Consider the following 13,515-nt stretch of genomic DNA (forward strand, 5'->3'; position numbering starts at 1 on the left):
TCCTTGATTGCTATCAGGGGCCATTAGTTATGCAGAGTTGGGGAGAGTCTCTGATAGCACCCAGCACTCTTTGGCCATGGTGAGGAGGGGCATCCCAAAGGGACACCCTAAGCACCCGCATCAATTTCCCCATCGGGACTGCTGCAGGGGCGGCTGTGTTGCTCCCTTGAAGGGCATCTCAGGTGGGCGGTCCGAGTAGAGCCAGGGTCTTCCAGGGCTGTCAGAGCTTACTACAGCCCCCTTTGACAAGTGTTATTTTTATTTTTGATTAATGTTTTATTCAGCTTTTTCATTGTTGTGACCAAAAGACCTGACAAAAACTTTAGAGGAGGCTTATTTGGCTCAAGGTTTGAGAGGTCTCAATCCATAGATGGCTGACTCCATGGCTATAGGCCCCGGGTAAGGCAGAACCTCATGGTGGAAGGGAGTGGAGGAGGAAAGCAGCTTTGGACCTGGCAACAGGAAGCAGAGAGAGCTCTGCTTACCAGGAGCAAAATATAGACCCCAAAGCACAACCCTGGTGACCCACCTTCTCCAGCCACACCCCACCTGCCTACAGCTACCACCCGGTTAATCCATATCAGGGAATTAATACACCAATCAGGTTAAGAGTCTCCTAACCCCATCATTTTACCTCTGTACTTTCTTGCATTGCCTCACACGATGAGCTTTTGGGGGACACCTCATATCTAAACCATAACAAGTAAGTTGGGGGAACTTGAATTCATTATAATGTGATCCTGTTTTATCTTTCCTAAAGAGTGAGGTCTGACAGATCAGATAATGATTTTTAAAAACTAACTATCTATCTACCCACCTAACTACCTATCTATCCACTCATCTATCTGTCTGATTGCTCATCTACCCACATGCCTATACACATGGCCTGCCTGTCACTGTACTTACAGTTAATGAGCATTAGCTTGCTAATTGCTACTGTCCAGAAAAGTCTGGAATTGGCCATGCATTGCTAAACCCTCCCATGAGGAGGCTCCCAAGAAGGCACACAGGAAGGAACATTCATCCTCCATGAGAGAGTGCAATTGTGAGGTCGAAACCTCAGTCCCATTAAGAAACCACCCCAAACAGCCCCTGCCTGGAGGCCACAGGGCTGAGCTCTTGACTGTCATGCCCTGAATACTTTAAGAACGCTTGGTGTATTGAGGAGCTACATCTTGCTCACCAGGGTCCTATGTCCTCAGGCCCTGTGGAAATTCACTGAGAATTCCATGCAGACATAATGTTCGGCTATGGAAATCAGAGGTGCCTTCGGTGGCAACTGATCCTCGTTAGTGAGCACAAACGACCCACGCACGGCCACAGATCAGCAGCTCGTGGGCTCTGTGCAGGGGCAAATTGGTCCCGCTGGAAAGGCGTGCTAGCAGGAGCAGCGCCGTGCCACAGCCTGGAGTCACCGGGAGCCTCTCCCCACCCCGGCAGATGCGAGCCCTGCGTGAGTCCCTTGGCATTCTGCGATGCAGATGGTTTAATGGGCACAGCTGCCTGCACAACAAGAGGGTGATGCTGTGGATCTCACCACCCAGAAGAAAGGGAACAAAACGCTCCATGCCCTACCAGCTACCTCCCTTCTGCCAGTGTTATTTCTCCTCCTCGCAGGCAAGAACAGCCGCTGGCTCTGCCTCTGCTGTCACTTTCCTTCCTCCTGTGGCTGTGGCACTATTGTATCCAGAGGCCTGATGAGCTTTATCAACACTGGGGCAGCTGGGGAACACAGAGTGGCTGCTTAGCTTAGGATAGGGGGGTGGGGTGAAAGCTGGCCTTGCTGCAGGCACCAGGCCTGGGGGCATCCCACAGCCTCCTGATTACCTCTAGATGGGATGGGCTCTCATAATAAGGGATCACAGCAGCAGGGCAGCCGGTGTGTGGCTCTGGGTAGGCTCAGGCCTGGCTTGGGGGTGGTCAGGTGGCTTCTGCTGAACAGCACCAGAGCTTGTGAGCCAGACTCTAGCCAGTCACATGCCCTGGATCCCCTGGGGGAATTGACCGGAATCGTGATCAGAGCCGAGGAGAGGGCCTGGGACTGGGTCTGCACACGGGTGCATGGGGGAATGGGGAGGGGAAAAGCATTGTGGTCTCCAGGGAGGGGCTGTTTGGGGTGTTTCTTAATAGTACTGGGGTTTCGACCTCACAATTGCATTCCCTCGTGAAGAATGAATTTTCTTTCCTGTGTGCCTTCTTGGGAGCCTCCTCATGGGAGGGTTTAGCAATGCATGGCCAATTCCAATGCATGGCTGCTTGTCGGGTTCCCCACAAAGGATGGATCCAGGTCTGGTTGGCAAAGAGAGCTGGGGGAAGAGTATCCAGAACAGGAGCTGGGACACAGGGTCCAGGGAATGGAAGAGTGGCTTCACGCTAAGACCCCAGGGCAGTAGAGGGCACATGGGTGTCCTGACTTTCTCAAGACTGACTCAAAGCTCTACAACAGCATCAGTTTTTATGTGGATTTTGGGACAATTATCTCTGAAAAGTTGGGAAGCCTGAGTGTGGGACATGAAGTAGAGGTTCAGACGGAACCCGTCAGTAAGCTCCGTGCCTTTCTGTTCTCATTGCCATGACCCCACTCTGGCAGCAAGCTGAGTACATTCGCTCCCCAGCTCCATTCCTGGGAGCCAGAACCGGGTCATCACTAGAGGCCAGCTTTGCCCTCCCAGCCCTGCGACTTAGAGCTGATGATTTAACCTCAGTGTGCCTGGATGTCCCTCTCTGCAAAATTGAGATAATGCTAATGAAATCTCCTTGTCAAGATTGATGTGATGATTAAATGACATAATATATTAAAGCCCTCAAGTTAATGCACATTTAGCTGTTGCAGGAGCTGCTATGATTCCTCCCCCTGCTCCTTCTGCCTTTCCTCCTTCTTCCTCCTCCTCTTCCTCCTCCCCTCCTCTTGCACACTCCAGTCCCTCCACACTTCCCTTAGCTGTGCTTTGACCCCACAGGTGGCTCCTCTCCTCTGTCCCGACTGTGGCCACATCACTCCGGTCCTTGTAACCTGGATTTCAGATTGGCCTCCTCCCCCTTTTTTGATCCATTTACACTCTGCCTAACAGAGAGTTATTTTTAGAAAGTGTAAATCAGATCATGTCATTTGGTCTCATTTTCAATAATTCTACATTGCTGGTGGGACGAAGTTCAAGTTCTGTCTGACCCCGAGCCTTCTCCTAAACTCTCTGTGCACCTTTGCTCCAACATTCAAACTCTTGCTCTTCCCCAAACCCGTCTCCATCCATACCTTCCCTTTTACCTGGAAGCAATGAACGTTTCCTTGCTCCTCACTGCTTCTGTTCCTCCTTCCCTCCCTCCCTTCCTCCCTCCCTCCCTCGCTCATGCCTTCCTTCCTTCTTCCCTTCTTTCCTTCCTTCCAAGAAAACTCTGATTCAAACTTTGAAACCCGCATTGAGAGAAGCCTTCTCCAGCTCTCTCAGTGCTACCATCCAGTAGACAAAGATCCTTAAAAGGCAAGAACACAGTCTTATTCATGCAGCAGACCCCTGGGTAGGAAGGAGATGGGTGACTAGAAAGCCAGGCTCTGTCACACAGGGTGGCATGCCTGAGAGGGAGTCATGGGAAATCGATGGCAGTCAGCGATTGACGACGGTGAGAGAGACTTTTCAGGTAGCACTAAACAGGGAGGTTTTCCGTTCTGTCTGTAGTGTCAGTTACCTGGCAACAGCCAGAGAGAAACCATTCCCGATGACAGATGGGTACAGAAGAGTGGAACTCCCTACGTCTCAGCTTTTAGGAGCTGTGCTCTGTCAAATAGGAACTATGCAAAAGAATCAGGAACAGAGCTGCAGACGAGCTCCAGCTTAAGCTGTTGTATGCTGTGAGCTAAGAGATCCCAGAATTCCCCAAGGGGAGGATGTTGGGTTTGATACAAAGAAATGGCCAAGTCCACCTGAGTTCGTGTTGGATGTGAACATTGTGGAACCAGAGATAGGAGTGAAGCTGTGGAGTCTGGGGTGAAAGAGCCCCTGCAGGGCAGGGCTAGCCTGCTCCAGGCCTCCGGGAGCAAGTTTCTGGTCATTATTGCTGCTGCTTGGGCCCTTCCAATCCTTGACAGGTGATCGTGAGCATGAATCTGCACTTAGACTGGGTTCCGTGGGAAAGGCTTGTCCTTGCTCCACGTGGAGGCAACTAGGAGTGCAGAATCCACTCTAGGATGGTGCCCTTGCATGGCTGGCTCTTGGTGCTGGGTGTCAGCTGGAGCTCCTGGGGGCTGATGGCCAGGGGACGTGGTCTTCCTTCCCGTGGCCTCTCCGCAGGCTGCTGAAGCTTCCTCACCGCATGATAGCTGGGATCTGAGCATCACAAGTGAACCACAGGAAGCAGGGTGTGGGGAGAGCTGGACAATTGGCCCCTGTGCTGGAGAAGGTCCTGGTCTGTTGATTTCTGTGCAGTAAATACTCCTGCCACGGTTGATTTCAGGCTGCTGAACACAGAATTGGGAAGAGATGTTCACAGTTTTCTCTCAAGAGCTGGTATGAGTTACAGCACCTCCCTGGGTGGAAACTGACACAGCCTTAAAGGTCACACACTGTGTCTTTTGCTGTAGCCTCAGACATGCCTGAACGCAAGAGGAAGGAATGTAGACCCCCATCTCTCCTCAGGAAGAGCATCAGTGTCTCCTGGAAGAGCTTGTGGGATGGGAGATAATTTTACTGTGATTTGTCAGCCACCAAGTCTAAATGCAAATACCTAGAGAAGCCAGGTAGAGAATCTAAATTGGCAGAGGGCAAAAGTGTCAGGTGATAAAAGCGGCTCACCTGGGCCCTCAGTGTCAGGGAGAGGTAGTGGATGGAGGAGGCGCTGGCCAACTGGAGACCACCATCAGGAGAGCCGGATACTTCTGGGTCTGTAGTCAGCCCTCGGGCACTGCGGGCAATCTCAGGTTAACTATTTCTCAAATCAGGGTCATTAAGGAGAACAAATTAATCTCTGTATTTTTAAAAGAGCTTATTAACTTGTAAGCTTGGGTTGAATAAACATAATTCCCTTTAGTTACCATTAAAGAAAGTTGCCTAAGTATTTATACACAGTGGAATATGATTCAGCCATGAATAAGGATGGAATCCTGTTATTTGCAGCAATGTGGATGGAAATTAAGGATATTATGTTAAGTGAAATAAACCAGGCACTGAACACTCTCACTCATGGGTAGAATCTAAAAAGTTGATTGAACAGAAGTTGAGAGTTATGCTGGGCATGGTGGCTCACGCCTGTAAACCCAGTAGCTCAGGAGGCTGAGGCAGGAGATTACAAATATTGAGGCACTAAGCAACTCAGTGAGACCCAGTCTCTAAATAAAATACACAATAGGGCTGGGGATATGGCTCAGTTTTTGAGTGCCCCTGAGTTCAATCCCTGGTACCCCCCTCCAGATAAGAAGTCAGCCAGCGGGTACTAAGTTATAGTTAGATGTGAGAAATCATCTCTGGTGTTCTGTTTCACAGTAGGATGGCTACAGATAATGATGTGCTGCATGTTTCAAAAATAAAAGCTAAAAGAAAACATTTTGAATGTTTTCAACACAGGAAATGATAAATGTCCAGGGAGACAGATAAGCTCACCCTGATCTGAACCTTTCATACTGAATATGCATATCGAAGCATCACGCAGTACTTGACACATGTGTATAATCTTTATGTGTCCATTTAAAAAATTTTTTTAAAAAGGAGGAATAGGAGGAGGAAGGGGTGGAGGAGGAGAAAGCAAGCAAGCCACCTGAAATTTGCTTGCAAGATCTGCTGAGAAATGGCCCATGGAATTGTTCTCCAATTAGACCTCTTTTCTTCTGAGCATATTCAGTATTTTGAAGGCACAGCAACTGCTTGGTAGGTGTGAATACTACACATACACACTCCGTCTGTATACACACATCCATATACGTGTATGTATAGCTAGCCTATGCCACATGTTCAGGAGTATCTGGGAACTGAATGAAGTAGATTTGGGACTGTGTATCTGCCCCAGGGTCTCAGAATGAGGTGCTGGCTGCAGAGTCAGCTGATTTAGTCAAGGTTCATACACAGCTGGTGACCGTGAGGGGTTGGCTGTTTAGGTCCTATAATTCCACTCTGTCCTTTGCCACCGCACCAGGCAGTGCCTCCTGGGACCCACTCAGGCTTCACTGTTCCAAGGCTAACCAGCCAATTCTCAGGTCCTCCAAACCCTGGCTTTCCTGTCTCCTGCTCATGACACCTTTGGCAAACTTGGTCCCTGCCAGAGAGAAAGGAGGGGCAGGAAGAGCAGTGATAGTCACAGTGGGAAATCTCCATGCTGGCGGGAAGCAACTACTAAAATTAAATATATGGATTATTTGTGAGTTTCATTATTCAGTCTATTCCTGTTCCCCACTGACACAGATAATTGGAAATTGACTATCCCGGCTCTTTGAAAAGATTACGGAAACACAGTGAATGATTTATGTAGCTGGATGAAAGGGCACGTGGGTCTTCTGATTTTGTATGTGTGTGCTCATAAAAGTTCTCAGTGTATAGCTTTCAATTAATCAATTAATAATTACCGGGAACCTTCTCCCTTTAGTTAGGGGATTTGGAGAAGGAGGCCACAGGCCCTGGCCTCTAGGGCAGCAGATCTTCCCATGAGAGGTTATATAGCAAAACAGTGGATTGGTAGCCACTTCGTAGAAGGCTCCAAGCCAGGAATGAGCTAGTGCTTATTTTGGGCCTCTAAGCCAACTCAGGCCTGGTGCTTTCACTCCGTGGTTTCCTGTACTCCTGACAACAATCATGAGACGGGGCTTGTGAACCTCTTTCTCACTGACATAGAAATGGGGGGCTTGGAGGTTAAATGACTTGGCTCAGACCCCTCAATCCGCTCAGCCAGGACTTCCTTTCAGTTTCTTCACTACACCCCGCTGTCTGAGTTGTTGTCTGTGAATGCTCCAGATTCTGTCCACACATGTTGGCCCCTGCCTGCTACCACAACTGAGCCCTTCTCTGCCAGCTCCATCCCTAAGGAGTTTGGGAAGGCTCAGTCCTGCCTGGGGAATGTTGACATCACGACAGCACAGGAAGAGAGGCAGGCTGGGCTGGGGAGGTGAGAGAGTGATCTAGTCGAAGAGGCTGGAAACATCCACCAGTGGGTGCTGGGTGTGGTGGCCACACCTGTCATCCCAGTAACTCAGGAGGCTGAGGCAGGAGGATTCCAAGTTAGAGGCCAGCCTCAGCAACTTAGGCCTTAAGTAACGTAGTGAGGCCCTGTCTCAAAATAAAAAATAAAAGGGCTGGGGATGTGGCTCAGTGGTTAACCATCCTTGGGTTCAATCCCCAGTAATACCCGCCCCCGCCCAAAAAAAATATGAAAAGTGGCCTGTGGCAACCATAGCTCAGGTGGAAAGCAGTTTGGAGTAATGTGGTAGAGCTGTGCTGGGCTGGCAGAGCAGGGGGTGGTTAGGGAAATGGGGTGGGCAGGGATATGAAGAGCCTCCCTGGGGCGTAGGGCAGCCAAAGCAACACCTCAGAGTAGGGAAAGGAGATATCAGGTTGTTGTCTTTGAGATTCTAGTGTTTTGAATTATTTACTTCTTGACCCCAAATGGATTTATTATATTAAAGATCATTAAAAGAGTACTATTACTTTTATTTTTACAAATAAAGAAAAAAGACAATGTTTGTACGAAAAGACAATGTTTGTACCTGGAGACCAACGTAGCTGGGTTGGAAAGTTCTGGAAGGTGAGTAATTGGCAAGAGGGTTTGAATAGGTTAGTTGAGTCAGATGATGGTAGACCCAGTAGCCAGCTCAAGTCACAAAAAATTGTTCAGGGACAGATGTTATTTTCAGGAAAACAAAGTAATGTAACATGTTTTGCTGAGGCCAAAGTGCTCATCTATGAAAAAAAATAATGTCAAGTTGCTTTACTTAATTTTTTGAATGTGCGTATGTTACAAACATCCAAAAGGTGCAAAAGGTACATAGCCCAAGTTCAGTTTCCTGCCTACCCCTGTCCCCGGCTATCCAGCTCTCTAGAGAGAACCCCTGCTAGCAGATTTTGCTAGGAGCTCCTGCCACAGCAACAGGCTAAGATCAGCAGAGCTTTGTGGCGCAGAGAGAGCCATCTTCATGTGCCCCCTTCCAGGCAGTGCCGGATTTTTCTATTCTCATGCCGACTGCAGCCCAGAGCCCCTCTGTGGAGCACTGGTCACATGAATTGCCAACACTATGCATGTGCCTGTCATACTTGGTACACAAATATACGAGGCTTTTTTTGTGTCTCTGGGTTCCAAGGTGCAGAATGTGGTCAAACCAGCTAAACCCAGGGGCAGTTTTGTATTGGAACGAGAGCTCGCAGGACCAAGGACAGGAGTCCAGATAGAAGCAGCGTCGTGGGAACTTCGGCTGGGCACCGGCATCACAGGCAGGTTTACTTGGTCCTTCTCTTTCTGGCCGTGTGCTGCTGGCCTGCCTGGTTCTGTCCTTTCTGTAATTAGGCTTTTTTGAAATCTGGCTGCCCATATATGACCTCTGAGCTCCAGTGCTCACCACCCTGATGGCAAGGACTTGTTCGCCTCCATCTCCAGTGTAGGTGAGAGTTGGATGTACTGGTTTATCTGCTTGAGCCAGCCACCCAAGCCTTAAGTCACACTGGCTGTCTTTGGGTCACGTGTGAGCTGTTATTTGAGAAGGTGGAGGTGAGGTCAAATGGCAGGTTGGAGGTCATTTCCAGGCAATGTACAGTCACCCTCCTGGCTCTCTCCTGTGCCCTGTGCTGCGTGGCAGGCTGGGTGAGGACACAGACCCCAAAGGCACCTGGCTGGGTGCTCAACACATCGCTTGATGCTGGGTAACTATTTGTTGGTCTTATTGATTTCTGCCTCCTTGCCGTAAGGTATGATCCTTGAGAAAAGATGGAGAAGTCTGCATTTTAGAAATTTATTCAACTGCCATTAAGGAGTGTGGTGAAGCAGATAGGACTCAAAAATTAGTTACTGCCAGGAGGTAATGATTTGGAGCTGTGTGTTCCTCTTATGAACAGGATCAATAGATTATTTTCATTAGAAAAACAAGACAAAAAAAAAAAATCCCACAGAAGCAGAGCAGCTGTAGCCCAGGATGCGTCCTCCAGACAGAATTTAACTATATGTCGACGCGGGCCTTTAAAAGTGTGACAGAGTAATAAACTCTTAATTGGAATATCTTGGAGGGTGGCCAGCCTCAGTGAGTGAAAATTGTGAAATTATGACAAGCGTTTAGCCAAGAATAAGGCCTGCTTTAATGAACAGATAAGAATCATCGATAAGAGCACAATGTTTACATGCAAACGATGCTGATAAAGTGATTGCCAAACATTCAGAGTTAATTTTCTTCCTAAGATTAAACATTCCCCCCCTCCAATTTTGTTGGAATTGATAATTTGATTTGCAAACATATTCCTAAAATCGCTACATATCCCAGATGAGCTGATTTTGAATGTGCGTTTTATTGGTTTAAAAAAATATATTTATGATCAACTTGTGAATTTATAACTGCCAAAAAATCGCATTCTATTTTCATTGTTTTACTGAGAAAAAACACATTATATGAGGGACGCACATAGCTGCGTGTGAGGCACTTATGTTCTGCTAAGGTATATGTGTGTCATTTACATTTGGTACATATCAGGAAGTGCCATCTGTTGGGAAGCACAGGGGAATAGGATTCTGGAAAACCAAGTCCTGATGGTAGCAAACGTGGCCAGAATAATCTCTCACCCCAAGTTCGCCCCACCCCATCAGGATGGGGAGTGTTCAGGCCTTTGACTCCAGGTGGGCCCTGTGACAGCTTCGATGATTAAAATGCATGCAAGTGACTGTCAGTCCTCGTACATCCCTTTGCTAGCCTGTCAGCTTCCATTTCTTGCTGCTGCCATAGAAGTGTGTCTACCATGATGTCCCCACATTGTAAAAAGTCAAAGCCATGTGGAGAGGCCCTGGAGGGTTAGACACCTCTCAGGGAGAGAGGCTGAAGCACCAGGCAGCATGCCTGTGAGTGCATAGGTCGTCCTAGGAATGACCGTCCCTCCCAGCTGGAGCCGCATGGGGCCAAGACTTCCTGATCCACAGAGCACTGGGGTGATTAGTCCCTTATTCCTTCTGGGACTTGATTCATCAGAAAAATGATCAAGGTACCTTTTTCTCCCTGTGGGGTTGGTTTTGGAGTTGGCACGAGGTCCTACTGATAGGTCAAGGATGCTAAGAAACGTTCAACAGCTGGCAAGCTTGACCAATGATTTAAATGTCTGGTATAAAATCCCCTTCGGGCTGCCTGTGTGAGATGAATATGAAAGGTAAATGAAATTCAGGTTTAGACTTGGGTACCATCCCCAAGATATTTCATGAGGTACATGCAAATATTCTAAAATCTGAAAATATCAGAAATCCAAAACACTTTGAATAAGGAATATTTGACTGTCAGGTGGAACCAAAGATATTAAATGGTTGGCCCATGGAGTGGGCACTGCTAAGTGACAGCTTGGATGTAAATTCTTGCCACCTGAGTCGAACCCAGGCTTTTGCCTTCACCTGACTTCCTCAAATTAAAGGAGAAGCATGACACTGGGCACGTAGCTCAGTGTTGGAATGCTTGTCCAGAATGTGTGAGGCCCGGGTCCAACCCTCAGAATTGCAAAAATAAATAAATAACGTAGAGGCCTTCTGGGAATGCTGTGCTCTTCACTTCCGAAGATCACTCTACATTTCCACGTCTCTGCTTTGTGACTGTTACCCATTTATTTTCTGCATTCCCCCCCACCCCCGTCCCCCGTTGTCTACATTTTATCCCAGGTAAAGAGTAAGAATTCAAGTTCAAGGTGTAGGACCTGAGGTGCTCACTCTCCAACATAAACGATGCCACTGTCCTCTTCCCGTTTCCTTGCTTACAACCTACACCTGATCCTGTGTCCAGTCTGATATGGTTGTTTGGAGGCAGCCAAAGTGCAGGTCTCTGGGAAAGGCCACCACAGAGGCTGTCACCACAGAGGCTGCCAGTGCTGTCTGGGAATCAGCGTGCTAAAGAGCATGCGGTGGAGATCAAGCCTTCAAGCATCCTGGTGTCATGTTACCTGGATTTCAGGATGCTCCCATTGGAGGGACAGTTTTACTGACTTTTCTGAGTCCTGGGGCTGGATAGGGCATTCATGATTAGAATTCATTATCCTTTTTCACAAAGCAAAATTTTTGCATTTTAGAAATGAAAATGTTCAAGAAAAGAGCCTTTTAAACCCTCCAGCTCCCCAGTCAGTGCAAGGTATTATTATGACATAAATAGTTGTTTTCAAGTACATTCTAGAATCCGTGTCCTTCAAAAGGCACTAGAAGATGTATTCTTCTGTGTCAAAAGGAGTCCTGTTCTCTGGAGAGAGCTGAGTCAGATGAGCTAGTGAGACGCTTTTATACCAGTGCCTCGAGATTCTTGAGACCGTAGGAAAAAAGTGAAGGTCAACAGGGAAAAGAAGCACTAAGAAAAAAGGCATCTAAGCCATTTCACTCTGTTTTTCCTGAGGCACCAGGGATTGGACTCGGGGGCATTGGGCTCACACCTGCTAAGCACATGCTCAACCACCGAGTTATGCCCCAAGATTCATTTACATTTTTTGGACAGAATTCCTGAACTATTGTGTTGTGGAAATGTGGAAGTATGGAAGATATTTAGATTCTACTGAGGCATTTGAAGTCCTTTAAATTTGAGAGTTGGATGGTTCGGCATGGCAGTTGGATGGATTCATAAGAAATGGAACATCTGGACCTGGAAGATGTTGATTAATTAATTCATACCTGGGCAGCGGGGCTCAGGGGGGTGAGCGACAGGTCTGCTGGCAGGGCCATGTCCCAGTCAGTGTTTTGGAACCTGTGGCGTCAGCGTTTAGAGAAGGGTGACCATATTCATTTTTTTTCTGGATGAAGTGCTGGAGCATCTGATTCCTCTTGGGAGGCCTGAGCGGTGGGCTAAACATAAAAATGTGGAATTTAATTGGAATCAATATGGAGTTGTGTATTTGCACTCGAAATCGGTCAGTTACAGCCTGGGAGAGAGCTGGTCGAGCAGAGTGTGAAAAATTCAAGGGTTTCAGTTGACTATCAGCTCAATACGCATTGACAGCATGAGGGTTTGCCAACGAGAAGGAAAGGGATACCCACAGCGAGGGAGGCAGCCTCAGTTCAGGTTATTAGAGGCACCTGGGCTGATGGGGAAAGGCGACAGGCTTGCCCCATGTGAATACTCAGCACTCAGTCTTGGCCTTGCTCTGACCCGTACCTGGTATCATGGGGTATAAACAAGCGAGGGAGCCCCGTGGGTCCTGCCCACTGGGTGGGATGTTCTGCAGTCTCAACTCCCAGGCAGTTTTCTGCAACAAGAGAAAAAGACTTCCGTCCACTCAGCACATATTCTCTGAGATGCAGCAGAACGTGTCCGGGGCGCATCTGCTTTGAAGAAGTCCATGAAGCTGAGGCGTTGAGCTCCTCTCTTGCCCAGACCCCTTTTGGTGGTGGGCGGGCTCTGGCAGTGTATGCATGGTCCCACATTTTGGCTAAATTTGTAACCCCAAGGTGGTGTGATTAGGATCCTGTCTCCTCTGGCTCTGACTTCCCTCCATCGCCCTTCTCTCCGCCTGCACAGGGTGTCATTGGAGGGTGGGGGCAGCTTGGGGGACCTTCTGAAGGGGGAGTTCAGGCAGCACGCATTTCAGACTGACTCAGTGGCAGCACAGTTTGAATCCTGCCCGCCGTCCTGTGTATGTATGGCCTCAAGAAATATCCTTAATCCCCTTGGTACGGACTTACCTGAGAACATGACAAGAAGCTACAAGGCCAGGAGTTTACAGGGAAGGATCTGACCAGACACCACAGAACCCAGTACTAGAAGTGAGCAGGAAATAGGAAAGAAACAAGATTTGAGGTATATGGAGTCATACATCTAGTGTCGGAAATTCTTCTTGTACCAAATAAGTAAAGCAGAGAGTGGAGGATGGAGTCCTCCTGCCCCTTCCTAGAAAGAATGGAAGGCCATTCCTGTAGGATCATGGACCACACTGCACCATGGTAATGATGGCATCCTGTGACCCACTGGTAAATGAAGGCCACTGTGATATTGTGATTTATTATAAGATACCCTCCTTCCCGTGTCTTGACACACAGCTGCTAGTACTATGGAATATACAAAGGTATGACGGTGATGACTGTTCCTGGGGGTGCCAGAAAGCCTCAGGATGGGGGTTTGTCACCAGGGGGGCATCCATGCATCAGAGGGGGGACAGGGGCTATCGGTCGAGTTGATCAGCAATGGCTAACATGTAACCAATTTGTGTAATGCAGCCTCTGAAAAACTCCAAGAGGACGGGAATCCGGGCTTCCTGAATGCTGAGCATGCGGAGTTGCCCAGGGAGTGGAGTGGGAGAAGGCCCAGAAGCTCTGCCTCAGTTCCCACGTGCCCTGCCCTGTGCCCCTTTCATCTGGACACTCATCTGTATCCTTTGTAATATCCTTTATAATAAA

This window comes from Marmota flaviventris, chromosome 19 (genome assembly GCF_047511675.1).
Source record: "Marmota flaviventris isolate mMarFla1 chromosome 19, mMarFla1.hap1, whole genome shotgun sequence".
NCBI classification, from domain to species: Eukaryota; Metazoa; Chordata; class Mammalia; order Rodentia; family Sciuridae; genus Marmota; species Marmota flaviventris.